The sequence below is a fragment of the Talpa occidentalis genome, unplaced genomic scaffold (genome assembly GCF_014898055.3).
Source record: "Talpa occidentalis isolate TD23 unplaced genomic scaffold, MPIMG_talOcc4v2.1 talOcc4.4, whole genome shotgun sequence".
NCBI lineage: Eukaryota > Metazoa > Chordata > Mammalia > Eulipotyphla > Talpidae > Talpa > Talpa occidentalis.
This window is the reverse complement of record NW_023604295.1, coordinates 141,925,071-141,941,478: the sequence shown is the minus strand read 5'-3', so window position 1 is coordinate 141,941,478 and position 16,408 is coordinate 141,925,071. Positions and strand designations below refer to the sequence as shown.

General features: G+C 41.9%; 1 protein-coding gene across 4 annotated transcripts in view; it reads right to left on the bottom strand.

The window, feature by feature from the left end:
- The window catches only part of TENM3 (teneurin transmembrane protein 3), a 2,290,771-nt gene that overhangs the window by 1,141,796 nt on the left and 1,132,567 nt on the right, over positions 1–16,408 (bottom strand). For all 4 annotated transcript variants that reach the window (XM_054701057.1, XM_054701061.1, XM_054701058.1 and 1 more), the window contains one exon: positions 6,266–6,420. The gene's annotated coding sequence lies outside the window, so the exon portion shown is untranslated. The remainder of the gene's footprint in view (positions 1–6,265; positions 6,421–16,408) is intronic.

The window sequence follows — 16,408 nt, the reverse complement described above, 5'->3', positions numbered from 1 at the left end:
ATTTACATTCCACTTAAAAACCTGTAATTTACACAATCATATCTACAACCTTCTCCCATCCATATAATTATGTGACAATACATAATCTCAGCACCAGTATTACACCTCTGTCCTATCATCTACCTCCCCTTTCTCCACCTTGCTCACAAGTTTACTATGATAGAAGCTTTTTTATATTAGCTTAAAATCCTGACTCCTGCTTTGTCTGTCTCAAAACTCTCAAAAGAAAATGACAAATTTTGACAAAATTTGTTCTAGCAGTTCTGCTGCATTTTCTAAGACATCATAAATCATTTGTTCATTCCTTGGTCTTAAATTCTTAACTGCCTTATCTGTGTTATGTCAAGATCAGAACAAATAGGTTAAGAACTTGCAATGAATAGGTTAATGTTGCAGGGCTCTCTCGACCAGCCAAGGATGAATCCAGGCTTCACACGTCAGTGATCAGAATACTGGTTTTGGTATCCGATAGAATTCAGACCTCAACACTGTCACTTAATAGCCATGTTTTTTCTCAGTCCGCTTGCTCAGTACCATTATTTTTACAATATGAAAATAGGGCACCATAGTTGGTAACTGGTGACTAGCTGGATAGGCCACATAAACCACCCACAGATTTTCCAGGGGAGAAGTGCTCAGCTGAGAGCTAGCTGTCCCCTGGCTGTCCTAACAGAAGACTAGGAGACTAACTACTCATGTGGAATCTGGGTTTCATTGGGGAAAACCCCCTCTTCTATAAGTTCTTTATCTTATTCTCTTAAGACAAACTGGTCAATAACATAAAATGTTAAGTTGAACCCACTCTTTTCAGACTTAGGAGTTTCATTTCTGTTAATTTTTTAATTGCCATGAAGGCACAGTGAAAGAATAAGCTAATTACACCTCTTTGTAGCTGATGATGTTCCATTCCATCAGATGAACACCAGTGTTACCTACATTATATGTAAGCCACCAGATATTGTTTAATTTAATTCTAATTTTAAAAGACTGAGGGTTTGCTCCATGGCTGGCTTCCTGTTGGGCATGATATCTTAAAAAGTGATTCATGTAAATAATAATCCAATTATTAAACTTTGAAACACTAGGTCTTTTAAATATGTTTCTGTGGGACTTAATGTTTTATAAACCTTTGCCAAATGTTACTCAAACATCTTTTTATCATATTTGAAATGTTGCCAGATTAAGACCTCTGCTCAGCAGGCTAGAGGCAGAGATGTTAGAACTTTCATCATTTCTAAGACTGATTATTGTAACTCATAATTATCTATTCTCCTAGCCAACTGCACCAGAAAATAACACTTAGAAGGGAAGAAGAAAATAATCCTCACTTTTCTCACTCAGTCTAGACTAAGAGGCTGTCTCTCTCCTACTTTCTATGTCTTTCTATGCCTAGAAGCATTTACTCTATGCTTCCAGAGAATAAACAGTATCTTTTGGTAACCTATCACAAGTTCTCCATTTGTACCATTTTAAGTTAATATTAAAATTTATTTGAAAAAAAATAAAATTTATTTGATAAATGTATCTGTAAATATTAAGTTTAAACATCTACTTTGATTCAAATTATGTTTTAGAGCTGAGGATGCAAGGTTAATTAGATGAGGTTACCTGAATGCTATCTACAAGTTGAACAGAGATTAGTGTATTTGCATTTGGGGCTGGATGAATGTGATAGTAAGAAAAAGAATAAAACTACCCTGATTTCAGAATAGTTTGGAATGTGGTTTCAGAATGTCTGATGTCATGGACAGCATGGTTTACTTCATGAAGATTTTTTTTATTATTATTATTTAAACTTAAATATGAGCATATGAACTACATGACTGATAATAATAATACTGTTCATTCCACTAGTTTCTACTTACAAGAACTATCAACCTAGTTTCACATGCATGACTTCCATCCATCTTTGCAAATTCCACACTGGAACTTATATTTGTCCCAATTTTACAGGTGAGGAATTAGAAGTGCAGAGCTGTTCGTTAACATGCCCGGCCATCCCTGGCAAGAGAGGGGCCAAAGTGACAGAGCCACATTTCAACCCCAGGGACTGCTGTGCTCAAAGAGTTTCTTGGGACATTTCTGTATTGGCCAAGGGGAGTTGGTGAGGGACCTGGATCTCGTGAAGACTCAGGAATTGCTATAGGATGGATGGAGCAGGTAATCTCACTGCAGACTTTTATGCTTCCTCTCAAGCCATGCAACATGGACAAAAAATATGGACACAGACAGGGTAGCGCTGTTTATGAAAGATCAGAGCTCTGCTTTCTGCTCCAAACTCTGTAATGTCCATCATGTCCTTATCCTTCTGGAGGAAAGCTATTCTTTGTAAACTGGTTACGCCTCTCTTCACTTCTTTGCTTTGCTGTCAACTGCTATCTGGATATGACCTTTCCTTACTTGGAGATTTTGGCAACTGGCTGTCCCCAGCCAAGCCCTGACAACATCAGGTGGCATGATCTGTCCTCTTATTTTCTAGATATTCATATTCTTAGTGGGCCTGTTCCTCTACTCCACCTCAGCACCCCCAAATTAAAAAAAGAATGGTCTGCATTTATTGATCTATTTCTTCCTCTATCAGTTACAGAGCAAATTTCTTAAATCTGGATTTTACCCCATTCTATCAAAACTGTGCTGCAAAAGCTGCCAGTGATATGCTTGTTTAATTCAGGGGATGCTACATAACCCTTCTCTTCCAGATCTTCTGACACTTAGTGGAGATATTCCCCTTGACCTCCAGGATGTCCCACTGTCCATGTTTTTCTCCTACCTAATGAAACTGAAAACACCATCATGTTTCCGCAGAAAGAAGCATGAGAGTTTGGCACTTCTCTGATCTCTAGCCCCTTCAGTTCATTCTTTCTTCTCCAGATGTGAACTCCGTGTACTTGTCTCCTTCCTCTCTTCAGATCCCTATACCTTAATCCTTTCCTGTTTCCTGATCTGTTAAAATCTTCCAAACTGGCCTTCCCATATGCTCTCCTTCCCACGTCTTCCCTATTCTCCACATGTCAATTAGAGTGATGATTTTTAATAGCAATCTGACCTCGTCACTCCCTGCATACATTTCCAGTGGCTTCTCATTGCATTTAGAATGAAGATCAAATTTCTTTGGTGGAGCCTACAAGCCTTGCGTGACACGTCCTTCATGCCTTGTGCCTGGACAATCTCTTTCTATTCTCTGCTCTCTGTGCTCCAGACACAATGGCTTCTTTTACTCCCACAAGTGATGCCCCAGGCAAAGCCTCATCCCAAGAACTGACCATAACCTCTCTGCTGCCTAAAATACTCTTTCTTCTCCCATGGCTGACTCAAGCTTCCAGGCTACTCAAATATTAGTTCTTCTGTGTGTCCTGTCCCCGCCCCCACCCATGACAACGAACCTCGACTGTCACATATAAGCTCACGTAAAATGTTGTGCTTTATTGTTCACATCATTCAAAACACCTTGGAATGACAGCACAGGGTAGATGTAAAACTTTGTGATCCCCAACACCTAACAACACATTTCTAGCACATAAATATTTGTTAAGTGGAAGAACGCGGCTTTCATTTAACTTCTTTAACTAAAGACTAAAATTACTTTTGTTAAGTGTCTTTTGTTGCCATTATTCAGATTAATTATAGCCTATAGCTGAAAATTATTACAGTGGCAGATCCCAAGTGAGATTTTCATTCTCCTTAGTGACACTACATATTATGGAAACATTACTTGTAGAATAATGCACCTATGCTTAAGAATGAAGATTCAAGAGGTGCAGTTTGGTGTTCAGTATGCTTTCCACTAAAGAGGGTTGTCAAAACATGAACTGGAATTTAAATGATAATAGAAGAATAGAGTCACTGATGTCACTTGAACAACTCAGGTCACATTTGGAATCTATTTCTCAAGCACCCAGAAAGGCAGATTCTGAAATGTACTACGTCTGTCTCCAGCCCAGCAAATCCCAGGTCCAGAAAACAAACAAGCAAACAAATAAACAAACAAATTACTGGGGGTGGGGGTGCTCTGCTCTTTCATAGTAAAGTGTTTCTGCCCCATGTATTTGTATTCTTTTAAGAGTTGTTTTAGTTCTTCAAGATTATACTGCAAGCTTTTCCAATGAGTATTACTCAAGTTGCTAAGTCCAAAAACACAATCATAAAGAACTGAATCCACCATGTTTATGAATTAGTGTTTTCATAAAAATACACATTTGATTATAAGTGTTTCTGTGGTAATATTATGCAGCAGAACATAGTTTGGATATTCATGACTTTCAAGAGCTATGTGTTATTCTCACTAAAAGATGTCATATTTTACCCACTAAGGTAACATATTTTAAGCAAATAAGGATATTGTTTAAATTTAACCTTATCTTACATATTAATTAGTTCAATGATAAACAATTTAACCGAAAAACACCTTTTTTTTAATTTTCTCTTAAAGGTATCTATTAATATCTGAACTAGAAGTTAAATCTGTTGCAGATATTAAGATTTCTGAAAGAAAAACAAAATAATGGGGACAAGTTAATGGCATCGGTCATGGTAGTATCCAGTTTTTTTTTAAAAATGAAATGACTCTAGTATATATAATATAAACTCTACATCCAAGACAGATTTAAGTAATGCAGAATGGCATAAGTGCCAGGTTTTATTTTCAATACATTTTATATAAGGCACTTAACTAAAAATGTACTAACTCACACTTTGCTCTGAAAAGAACGGCTTCATTTTACTTAATTTCTGTAAAACTGAATGATGAGTTTTGTCAATGAAAGAATGCCAAGGCTTTGATTTTATGGATAAAACAGCAATTAAAATGAACCCTTCATTAATTAGATGTTTTCTAACTTTCAATTCTACTTTCAAAGAATATAACTTTCTTATAATTTTATTACTCATTTTTATCATCAGTTCCTTTTCAACTAATTAGACTGTCAAATTACTTATTTCCAAAATAAAATCTATCCCCTGTTGAGAAACCAGAGTCCACATCGGGGTACTTAGCTCAGCTCAACGCACCAGTGATATGGAAAATGATACACAGCCTATAAGACAGCAGAGAACTAAACTCGCGCTATCTTTAATTTCATATGGATATTTTTAGTTTCCAATAATTTGGGAAAAGGTAATAGGTGATAAAGTCAGAAAATAAAGTGCAAAAATATGGTGTAGAACTCTAGCTATATATAATACCTATGAAATGTATAGAAAAGTACATTTGCATTCCAATAACACCTGTGACATTTAGACGTTCTACAGAACGAACTCCTGCCTTCCATCTTTGCCTGTATCATATGCCAGTCGAGTTTTTCTCTAAAAATAGTGACCTTAAAATAGGGTATATGGTGCGGCACATAGTACATTTTTATGCTTTTCGACTTTTACAATTCTTGCCGATATTGTGGTTAATAAAGTTGTAATTATGTTTAGAACAACTGAGAAAACCCAAGTCAAAAACTTTAAATAACCATGGTTTAAAAAAAGGAAAACTGCAGCTTTATAAAACTTTTACTTTATAAAACTTTTACTTTACGATATATACATAATTACCATGCCCAGCAATATTCTAACAGTAAAAATCGGATCCTTATATCATACCTTCTAAAAAATAAGTTTGCTTTTATGTAGATGAGTGGAATCTTATGAACCCAGCTAATATCTCTGATTTCTACTGAATGATCCCACTAGCAGAAACAGATTTTCATTCACATTGTTCAGATTTTTTTTTTTTCTGGCAACATTTATCTTTCCCCTTGATGAGCCAAAGCTATTTTATGATTTCTACTTCTTCTATATAAAATTCTCATAAATAATTACTGGATTTCAAAGACTCCTGGCAGCTGGACCTTTGATAATGGGTATTGCTAACTGATGTTACAAGAAAATGATGGGCGGATTAAAGTCTTAAAATAGCCTGATTTCTCCTTTTCTTTCTCTCTTCTCTTCCCTCTTTCCGTTCTGCTTTCCTTCCTTCCTCTCTTTCTGTTTCTTTTTCTTTCTCTCTCTCCCTCTCCCTCTTCCTCGTCTCTCTTTCACGAATGAGCTGCGTTTGTAGCACACTTAAGCACAAAGACCTAGAAAGCAAAACATCATTTATGCCCACACGCACGATGGCTATAGGCTGGAGCAGAAAAGAAGTGTAAAGAGAGAAGGTAGATATTTGACAGTTTCTTAGAGATGATGTCTGAGAGAAGGACAGAATTGACTAGGAAATCAGTAAACAAGTCTTTCCAGAAGTCAGGGCTATTAACGTCGCTGGCCACCGACGGACACTTACCTTTGCTGTGTCTTCCCGGGAGACCGCTCCTGTCCAGATAGTCCAGCTGCCAACCAACTCAGGGTCCGGTGCCCTTTGGCTCCACCAGCAAGGAGAGCTGTGGCCACTTCGCCGTCTTAGGAAGCAGCTCTTCTTAAGAAACACTCTTGCTTGGCCTGGAGAGAGACGGACATTCCTTATGCAGTGGCCCATAAATCACTATGACTGCTCATGAACAATCCACATCTATAAACTCAGTTTCTATTGGTAATTGTTATGTTACACACACTTATAATTACATGAATTTTAAAGTCTTTTTTTTTTTTGTTTCCTGGAGAAAAGGAATAGTTAAATTTGATATAACTGTGCACAATATTCACTGAAAAATAAATCACTGGACGCTTATAGTGGGCTACAATTAAGTAGGACGTCCTTCCAGACTCTGATTCTGAACTTCTGGGCATTGAATTGAACTTTTGTAGGATATTCAAGTTATTCAAGGATATTCAAGTCCAGTGTGCTCATGCTTTGAGGCAGAATGGTTTCCTTTTCTATTCGAAAACACAGCAAGACTGTGAAACGTTCCTATCAAACAAAACTTTCAAAATGGAGCAAAGTGAAGAAGCATTTAGTTGGAAAAAGTTTTGAATGTTTCCAGATCTAAAAGGTAACCTAGCACATCATACCAAATAGCACACCCCACCTAAAGCCACACGAGCAGGCGTGTGGGATGAACACAGCCTGTGCACTGGGCCAAGAAGAACCCTGGAGGGGCCCTCAGGGCTGGGGCGCTGCTGTCTCTATAGCATCTGGCGTAAAACAGTCCCTGAAGCTAGTCTTGCTTTCCACTTGAGTCTAAGTGCAAAAATCCTCTTCTGATTTCTTTCAGGTGTGAAAACAGTTGTTAATTTAGCTCTTTCATAAAAGCATGGTATAACCTGACTTTTGAAAAGTGAGGGATACCTGTATCTAGCCTCTTCACCTTATAACATTATGTATTATGGATAATGGTAGCAGGGAAAAGAAATTCAACATTATGCAAAGAATCTTCTTAGATAAAATGATGTATTATATTAGTATTTCCAGAGAGTGCACAAGGCAACCTACTTGTGCTGGGCAGTTCCTTACCTACTCCTGGGGTTTCTTTACCTTTTAGTGGCACCCCAGTAACATAATGGTCCTAGAAACTTCTGTTCTCCAAGCAGGACACAAAAAACCAATTCTTAATATGGCATCCTGTGAGCTTTGGTGAATGGTGACTTACATTGCAGGTGAGCTTTATTAATGACATTGACCAAAGCATGCCCTCTCTGTTCATAATCAATTGCGTATCCTCTTGTAAATCTACCACTTGTGGTGGAAGAATTCTTCCACCAGGAAGAATACGAGAAGCTGAGGGAGTTCCCAAACACAAGCATGATCTGAATCTCATTATTGAGCAAACTAAACTGTCATAGGGGAGGAACAGAGCCACATGTGACCATGGAGTGCCCAGAGACACTGCGTCTTCCCAAGCCACTGGCAGGAGAGCATTCCAGACCTTTGACACCAGACTGACTGGATCCCAATGACATGCTGGACTAGTCCAGACAGGAAAGTGAAGGTGAATAAATGAATCTCAGGTTGAACACTCCCTACAAGGAGCAGAACTTAGAAAGGCACTGCAAGGCTGGCTGGATAAGAACTCTCTGGAAAGGAGCCACACAGATGTACTTCTCCATACTGGGATTTGGGTGGATTCTGATGCCATTTAGAAGATTATGCCACTTAGAGAGGGTGTTCGTAGTAGGAGGCAGGCAAATTATATCCGAGGACAGTCTTGAAGGTCTTGGAATGCAGCTCTCAACATGGGCCCAAATGATGTGCAATGAAATTATTGATCTACCAACAGTTCATATTTTATAGCTGCTTATGTTATGAACATTAGCCAAGGAACAAAAAATCAGTGCTTAATAAGAGTAATTATCAAAGAAATAGTTATCAATAGATGGTGATGCTTCATGTATATATGTACATCACATAAATAATAACAAATACATAAAATAGAAAATAGAAATACATTTGAATAATATAGTCTTTAAAATATACATTTTTAAGTATATATTTAAGGATGCATATTTTCATCATGTAAATATATATATATATATATATATATATATATATATCATGCAAATATACATATATATTTTTTTTTTTCACCCTGAGGAAAATGCAATCTATTGCTTTGTAACTTTGTACTTCATTGCAGGTTTTTTACCTCAAAATACCGGTAGCTTAACATTTGTATAAAATATAGCTATATCAACACAAGTATTAAGTCCCAAACACATACAAAGCTTGGTAGTGTTCAAACCCACAGGCTAAAGGAACTGGTTTTAGAGACTGATTCTCATGACATTCTTTCCCTGGCTCAATCCCTGCGTGTACCTACAGAGACCTAGAATGGGCTTCATCTCCAACGCCTGCACCCCAGGAAAGATTCCTGCCACCATGGTGAGCATGGGCAGGAGATCTGCCAGCCTTACTGTCCCTTAGTGTCATCCCCCAGAAGGTAGGTCTCTGCAGCGTGCAATGGAGATTATAGCTGAATAAATGATTCAACCGTCAACCTTCCAGAAATGACTGTATTTAGCTGTTAGGGTAATGTTAACTTCACTGTGGTATTAGTAATCTCATCAACTTTTTGGTTAGGGATGGATAAATAACTAGCTTTTAGTATGTAAATTACCAACAAAAAACGTCTTGCAGAAAATGGGTCAGGTTAGAGATGTAAATGAGGCCTAAAATGTCTCATTAGGTTTTGAATTGCTTTTTTTTTTTTTCCCAAGCATTATAAATCTTGCAAGCTTTTGGGGTAATTTTCTTGCTTGAATAAGCTAGTAAGGTCTTTTCCAATAATAAATGAACTAACATACTTCTCAAAATTAATTTTGCTTGAAAAAAAATAGAGCACATTGAATACTGAAGTATAATTTATTTTAAAGTTACTCGCTATTTTCACTTTCTAATATCTGCATATAAAAAGTGGCGCAGACTGTATGTACAGATTTCATCATGGCCATAGTGAACTTTCTTAATATTAAATTTTATTGATTTGCCATAGGTGTACAGTACTCTGCAAATTTCGGGAGTACATTATCACACCTCCTATGGGCTCAGGCCTCACTGCCACTGCACCCACCACTAAAGTCTAGCACCAACCCACTGACAAGTCCAGGCCTCTGCTCCTTCAGTGGCGCTTATTCAAATCAATCACATATTGGCAGATGACTTAACAGATTTTGGGCTATATCACAACTATGAAATCTAAGACTATCTTTTATAAAAGAATGAGTCTTTGGGCCTCCCTGGTGGAGCAAGGGGTTAAGTGTCAGCACTATCAAGCCATCAGCAGCCACTACAGCATGAGTTCGATCCCTGTCCAGGGAGCTGACCCACATGGCGCAGGAGACCTCTCCTGTCTCGCCTGCTGCTTCCCTCAGCAGTGTATTTCAGTCAGTCTGTCTGTTCTGCTCCCCACTCCGTCTCTGGTGAATCCTCTCACCCCCAGCCTCACACCTCTGGCCTGTACCCCAGCTCTTGCATGCATAAATAAATGTCTTTAAAAAAATAAAACAATAAAAGAATGAGTCTTTGATGGAGCAAAAAGTCTCTCTGGTTCTCTTCCCACAGGTCCTATTTGTAACATTCATCACTAACATTCTCAGAATAAATAATCTGCAGACACAGGACCTTGCTCACAGCATCGCTCCCGCGTCAGCTTGCATAGTGAAATGGTCACTCTGGAAGCCAAAGCAAGGCATGCCCCTCTCTTACATATTAGAGGACACTAATCAAATAGCATCACCTCGTTAGGGGGAAAGGAACTCCTGAGCAAATTGCACACAGGTTTTGTGGACCCCACCCCACTCCAGACCAAAACCATCAAGACCCTGGGAACTACAAATCCCACCATCACCGACCAAAGGGAGGGTTGCTGGGACCTGAGGAGGGGGCGTTAAGCAGCAAGGTTTGGTATAAAACCAGACACGTGGGCCTTGAGGGTCCTGTTGGCCTCTTGGCTCTTGCTTTTTCACCAGCTCTCGGCGTGCCTTTGGGATTCCAGATCAGTGGAACCCACAGGACGTATTCACCAACTTATCTCCCTCCCTTTCTCCCTGAGTTATTCATTTCTTCATTTCCCCTTCTTTTGTAAATAAACCCTTTACTGACCTTCCTGTGTGTGCCAGCAGTTGAGTCTTATTATAAGTCCCTTGAAGCCCATGGGTGAGGACCCACAGTCAGGCAACTCATTTCATATTGGGGTTGCCCTGGAACAACCTCGCAGGGGGAGACTGTCACTAGGTGGGTCACACATGTCACTTTTTCCACATTGGTTTTCCTTCCCTAAACCACTAATTTTAGCAGTGGAAATGAACCTCGTGCGACAATGTATGAAGTGTTTGTTGATTCTGTTCATCGATTACAGCATTGCCAATGTTTAGGACAGCTTACCATATCAAACTGCAGACAGGGGGCTGCAATTTTGTCACTCTAAAAGCTCTAAAAGCTGCAAAAGGGAAATAGTAACTATGCAATTACAGCCGCTACCTATATTTAACTAGCTTAAAATCTAAAAGGGAAATCCATCAACCCACTGTCATCGTTTGGTTTGTTTCTGTGTCAGGCCTAACGAAGGAAAAACAAATAGAATCAATGATTATAAAACTGCATTGCGATAGTTCTTTTTAATCGTTGGTAACATCCAATGTCACCATTTGCCAAGACCCAAGAAAGTCAAACATGAAACGCCCACTGGCCTCCACTGCTCCTTCTGAGATTAACCTTAACACTTTGACAGAGCAGCCTTTGTGAGGGATCTTTGCAAAACAAAGCCTTTTACATTTGCCCTGAGGGGTCTAAATTGCAATATGCATGCACAGATCCCATATTCTCAAGGGAATGATTTTACTGTTTCATTAATTTTATGCATTTAAAAAAAGGGATTGTCAGATTAAATTCTTCACAACAGTATCTAACTTAAATGGATCTACGCTGCCTATGAAGATTCACAGGTAAACAGAGATGTTCTTACAAGTTTTAGCAAAGTCTAAGTGCAGATGGTGAAAGCAAATATTGAGGTAGTGCAGGCCTGGTCTTGTAACAACAGGGTGGTCCCCAGGAAAGGGGGAGGTTCCAGGTTCCCTGCCCCACCCAAATGGATACTAGTACTAATTTCAATCTCTGAAAAGCACACAAAATATTATAGGCTGTTGTCACACTTAGAATTGGGAATCCCAGCGAGGGTCTCTGAACACTCACTGTGCCCGCAGGCCGGGTTCATCCTGGAGCAGCGAGCCCGGGGCACATGCAGCCCCTCTACAAACCAGGCCCCAGGCTCCGAGCAGCTGAGGCCCATGACCTGACCCACCCAGCCCTGGACACTGCCATGCCCTTCAAAGTCCTTTGGATACACTATGGGTGAGAGAAAACGAACCTGGGAGAACTTGAGACAAAACTGCTCTCATTCTACACTGTTGTGATAAAGTCACAGTTTCCTGCACCCATCCTAGGCATTTTTTGGAGGCAAAGGAAATCCAGAAGAGGATTTCCATGTTCACCACTGAAGCAGAAAAGCAAAACTAACATCAGGTTTGTTCTGTGACCACCAGGGGCAGCATCGCCAGCAGTAGAGAGGCCCCAGGGCGCAGCCCACCACCTGCGCCTGCAGGCAGAGGCCTCACCTCCAGCCTGCTCCTGCCACCCCTAGTGTGGTTTTGGGCTAGAACATTTCAGGGCATCTGGGAACGCACAAAAATGTGGGCCTCCCTGGTGGCGCAAGGGGTTAAGCACTGCACTATGCAGCAACCCACAGCCTCTGCAGCACAAGTTCAATCCCTGGCCAGGGAGCAACCCATATGGTGCAGCAGACCTCTCCTGTCTCCCCGCTGCTCCCCTCAGCAGTGTATCTCAGTCAATCTGCCTGTTCTGCTCCCCACTGCTGAGTCCTTTCACCCCCTGCATCTCTGGCCTATACCCCAGCTCTTGTGTGCATAAATAAATAATTCTTAAAAAAAAAAAAAAAAAGGTTTCCAAATGAGTTAAGTGGCTTTTTGCTTGATGCCATTTTGGCTTGGGAAAGTTTTCATAGGAATGTTCTAGAATGCCGGGAACAACTGTATGGTATGCAAGGGGAACATAATTTGAATGCAAGTCAAATGGCTGCAAAGTCAGTCCTCCCTGAGCCATACGCAGGAGTCTCCTAGGCGCCTGCTTCTTAGAGTCACTCCAGCCCCGGACACAGGCTTCAGCTGTGCCAGGCATCTAAGCAGAAGCCCATGGCCCCCAGCTCCCCTGAGCCCAGCAGTTTGCCTCATAAAGAAGCGCCCCTCCAAACGGTACCCCACGGGCCATGCCGTCCCATCCCATAAAGGTGAACAAGAGCTGGATCCCACACCCGAAGGCAGCACAGCCCAGTCCCTCACACGGTCATCTAGAGTCTTGCGGAACTAAATTGTAATCCTGCAAAGCCTTCGGACACAAGTCTAAGACATGCATTACCAAATAAAACCTCACAATTATTCCATCTTTACAACACTCAACGTTTTCATAAATATGACTTGGCTTTATTGTAAAAGCAGCTTTTGTTAGGCAGCACTGATGTGTTACCTCCAAGGTCAAACAATTCAAGAGAGAGGATGGAAAAGAAATTAACACACGCTTAATGTCAACTATTTGGAGGTATTATCCTAAATACCTGAATTCTCCCTTTCCATTCTGTAGCGTAAATAAAACGTATCAGGCTTTTCTGCCATTAGGATTGATGAGGGAGCCCTGTGATCCTGAATGCAACCTGATGGCAGCACCTGGAGTAGGGTGTGGGCATATGTAGATGGGATTCACCTGGGCTTATAAGGGTGTCGTCACCGGGACGCCAGCAGAGCGAAAGAGAGAGAACCATGAGCAGAGAAAAAGACAGCAGAGAGACCAGAACAAGCGAGCAGCAGAGACCATGAGAGAAGAGCCCAGAAGGAATGAAAACTTGATGGGGGCTGGGAGGCCTGACAGCCTCCCGGGCCCCCAAGGCACCCCTGCTTGCCTTTGTACGGTAAATAGTTTTCAGGCTTTTCTGCCCTCCCACCATTATGATTGCCCGGCCTGATGGGGCACCTGCAGTTGTGACATGTTGTAAGCCGGTTCCTTTACTTCTGTGGGCCATGGGAGGGGTATTGAGAGTCACCAAGAGAAGAAGCAGCAGGAGAGAGAAGGGGAGAAAGAAGCCAGGAAGCCCAGAGTGAAGACTTGCCCGGGGCTTGATGGCATTCCGGACTCCCCACCCCTGCCTGACGAGTACCTGGTTGCTGCTCTGCATGCTGCTCTGTATGCTCTGTATGTTGCTGCTCGAATCCCAGAAAACCTGCACTGTGCCCATCCTATCCTGCCCCTACAGCTGTTGTACCTGCTACAGGGTGGGGAGAGGGGCACCCCAGCCCCCAAAACCTGCCTGCTCTAAATAGGTTCTGCCATCCGCCGCATCAACACAAATCATATGAGACTTTAATGGGAAGGAACTGTAATACAATAGGAAACAATACAGGAAAGGCAAAGAATCTAGTTTCTAAATCAAGCACCCAGAGTGACCCGTCCCCTCGTGGGTAAAAGTCCACCCAAGCAGGATTGGCCCAGAGCAAGGCCCCAAAGCCTGCCCCAAGTCTAAAGCACCTTCCAGTGGGGACCCACAGAAAGGATCAGAAACAACCCGACAAGTCTGGAAGGAAAAGAGCAAAATCAAAATCAAGACAAGAACCACCACTGTCACCTCCCCACGGGTCTCACCCACATCTGTGTCACCCAGTCCACGACCACAAGGCAAGAGCAGTTTCTTCACGTGCCTCCCGGCTCTATGTGCCTCCTCCAGGCCTCCTTCTGGCTCCTTCCTTCCTCAGTCTCCTCTGCAGCCTCTTCTCTCCCAGCTCAGCTCCACCCTCCCTTGGGTGGGGCAGGAACCTGGAACCTCCCCCTTTCTTGGGGACCAGCCTGTTACAATCCCCCCTTTTAATTTTTATTCCACCCTATCTATGGTGGCTCAGATCTCAGGGTGCAGCCTCCCAATAAAAGCCTGCAAAATCCACTGAGGGCTCCAGGACTGCCCTTTACCCCGTCTGCTCGGGTCACAGAGATCCTGCCCGGTGCCCTTTCTGCCGCTACACATTCTCATACCTCCCTGTGGCGGACCCGTCCTTAGCCACGTTTACAGAAGACATACCAGGCGTTTCCATGAGGGTGTGGAAAGGGGCTAGACCAGGGTTGGAAGTCACGTGTCCCTCAGTCCATCCCTCCCCTTCCAGCTCAGCCTCTGCTGCACACTCCTCTGTGCGCAGGTGGTTTGGCACCGTGGTTTCGTGTTATTCATCATCGCAGGGATAAGCGGGCGTCTTGTTTCTCTAAGTGGGTTTTCATCGTGTTAACAGGAAGAACCATGTTTTCTTTGAATCACAGCACAGGCCCTTTACGCCATGCTTTGAAGCAAGGTAGTAGGAATAGCTGTGATTTGAATGTGGTTGCAGACAGTTCCAGTGGACTCCTGGGTTACTTCCCCTTAGGTGAGCTGCTCCGAAGGTCACGGTTGGAGCTCACTGTGTGATCCTGTGTCCGCTGAGGCCCAGAGCGTCTGAAATGACCAGTCCAAGATTGTGACAAGTAAGTAGCAAAATGTCTGCACTCCATCTTTTGACGTTTCTTTGGGCTGCCCTCTGTGTGCACCAGCAATTTTAGTTGCTCTCTTCATCAAATAGAGTTCAGATCGTTCCGAATTTATATATCATGGCAACAGGGTGATAAATGAAATTTAAAAAAAATACCTTGCTTAAATAATAAGTTGTCAGAATGTTAATTAGGTAAAACAAGAGGAACCATAAGTTGGTGTGACTTAAATTCAGTGAGCTGCGTTCAGGAAGCACGTGATGCTTTCTTTTTGGGGTCTGTGTACATGATGTGGTTGTAAATAACTGATTCTATTTTGAAAATATTAATACAAATCAGCTTTCTGTTCATGGATTTTATTTCCTTTCCCTCTGCCTCTCCCATTCTGTTACTTGTGTAAAATATGACTGAGCAGAAATCATAAAATGGGACAAATAATAAATGTGGTTGATCACGGCCTACACTGGTTGATCTGACCTTTGCAAACTCTATGCTGATGTGGTGAAAGGAATCATGAGAAATATCTGCTTTTTAGCCATGAGTCTATCCCAAGAGAATATGTCTGAATCGTCCATCTCCATATACCCAGCATCAGGGAACTGGACACATTTATATATATTCAGGGCATATGTGTTGTGTTGAGAAAGGCTCTCTGCTCCCCAGCAATTTGAATTCCAGGACAGTGGATACATGGAGAATACTTTTTGCTCTCTCATTCCCTCAGTTTTAATATTCTTTGTTTTCAAAAAAGTCATTTTAAGGCCTCCCTGTTGGCGCAAGAGGTTAAGACGCAACCTATGAAGCTGTCCGCAGCTGCTGCAGCATGAGTTCGATCCCCAGCCAGGGAGCTACCCACATGGCACAGCAGACCTCTCCTGTCTTGCCCGCTGCTCTTCTCAGCAGTGGATTTCAGTCAATCCGCCTGTTCTGTTCCCCACTCTGTCTCTGGTGAATCCTCTCACCCGCCCTACACCTCTGGCCTATACTCTAGTTTTTGTATGCATAAATAAATCTTAAAAAAAATAAAATAAAAAAAAATAGTCATTTTCTTTTTATGTCTTTTTTTATTATTATTAACGTTCATTTACATACTGTATGTGATTTAGGGGAATCAATTCACAGTTCCTGGATGTACCACCCCACCCCCACCCAAGCCCCCTATCCCTTTACCCTAGACCATGGGGCCCCTCCCCCACTGTGTCCCCCACCCTCCTCCTCTCTGAGCCTCAGTTCTGCAGTTATTACCCTCAGTTTGCAAAAAAAAATGGCCCCCTTCTTGCAGCTATTTGGGAGAAGATCCCAATTTTCTCTAACTCCCTTATGTATTAGGCAGAGAGGAAGCCTAACCTTGGGTGGTTTTCTGGATCTTCTCTGACTTAGCGTAACTCCTACTGGTCAGGTAGGACTTTCCAGCCTCATGGGCAGGTGGCAACCCTCCCTCTCTGGGTTACCCTAAGTGAAGTGAGTCAGAAGAAGAAAGAT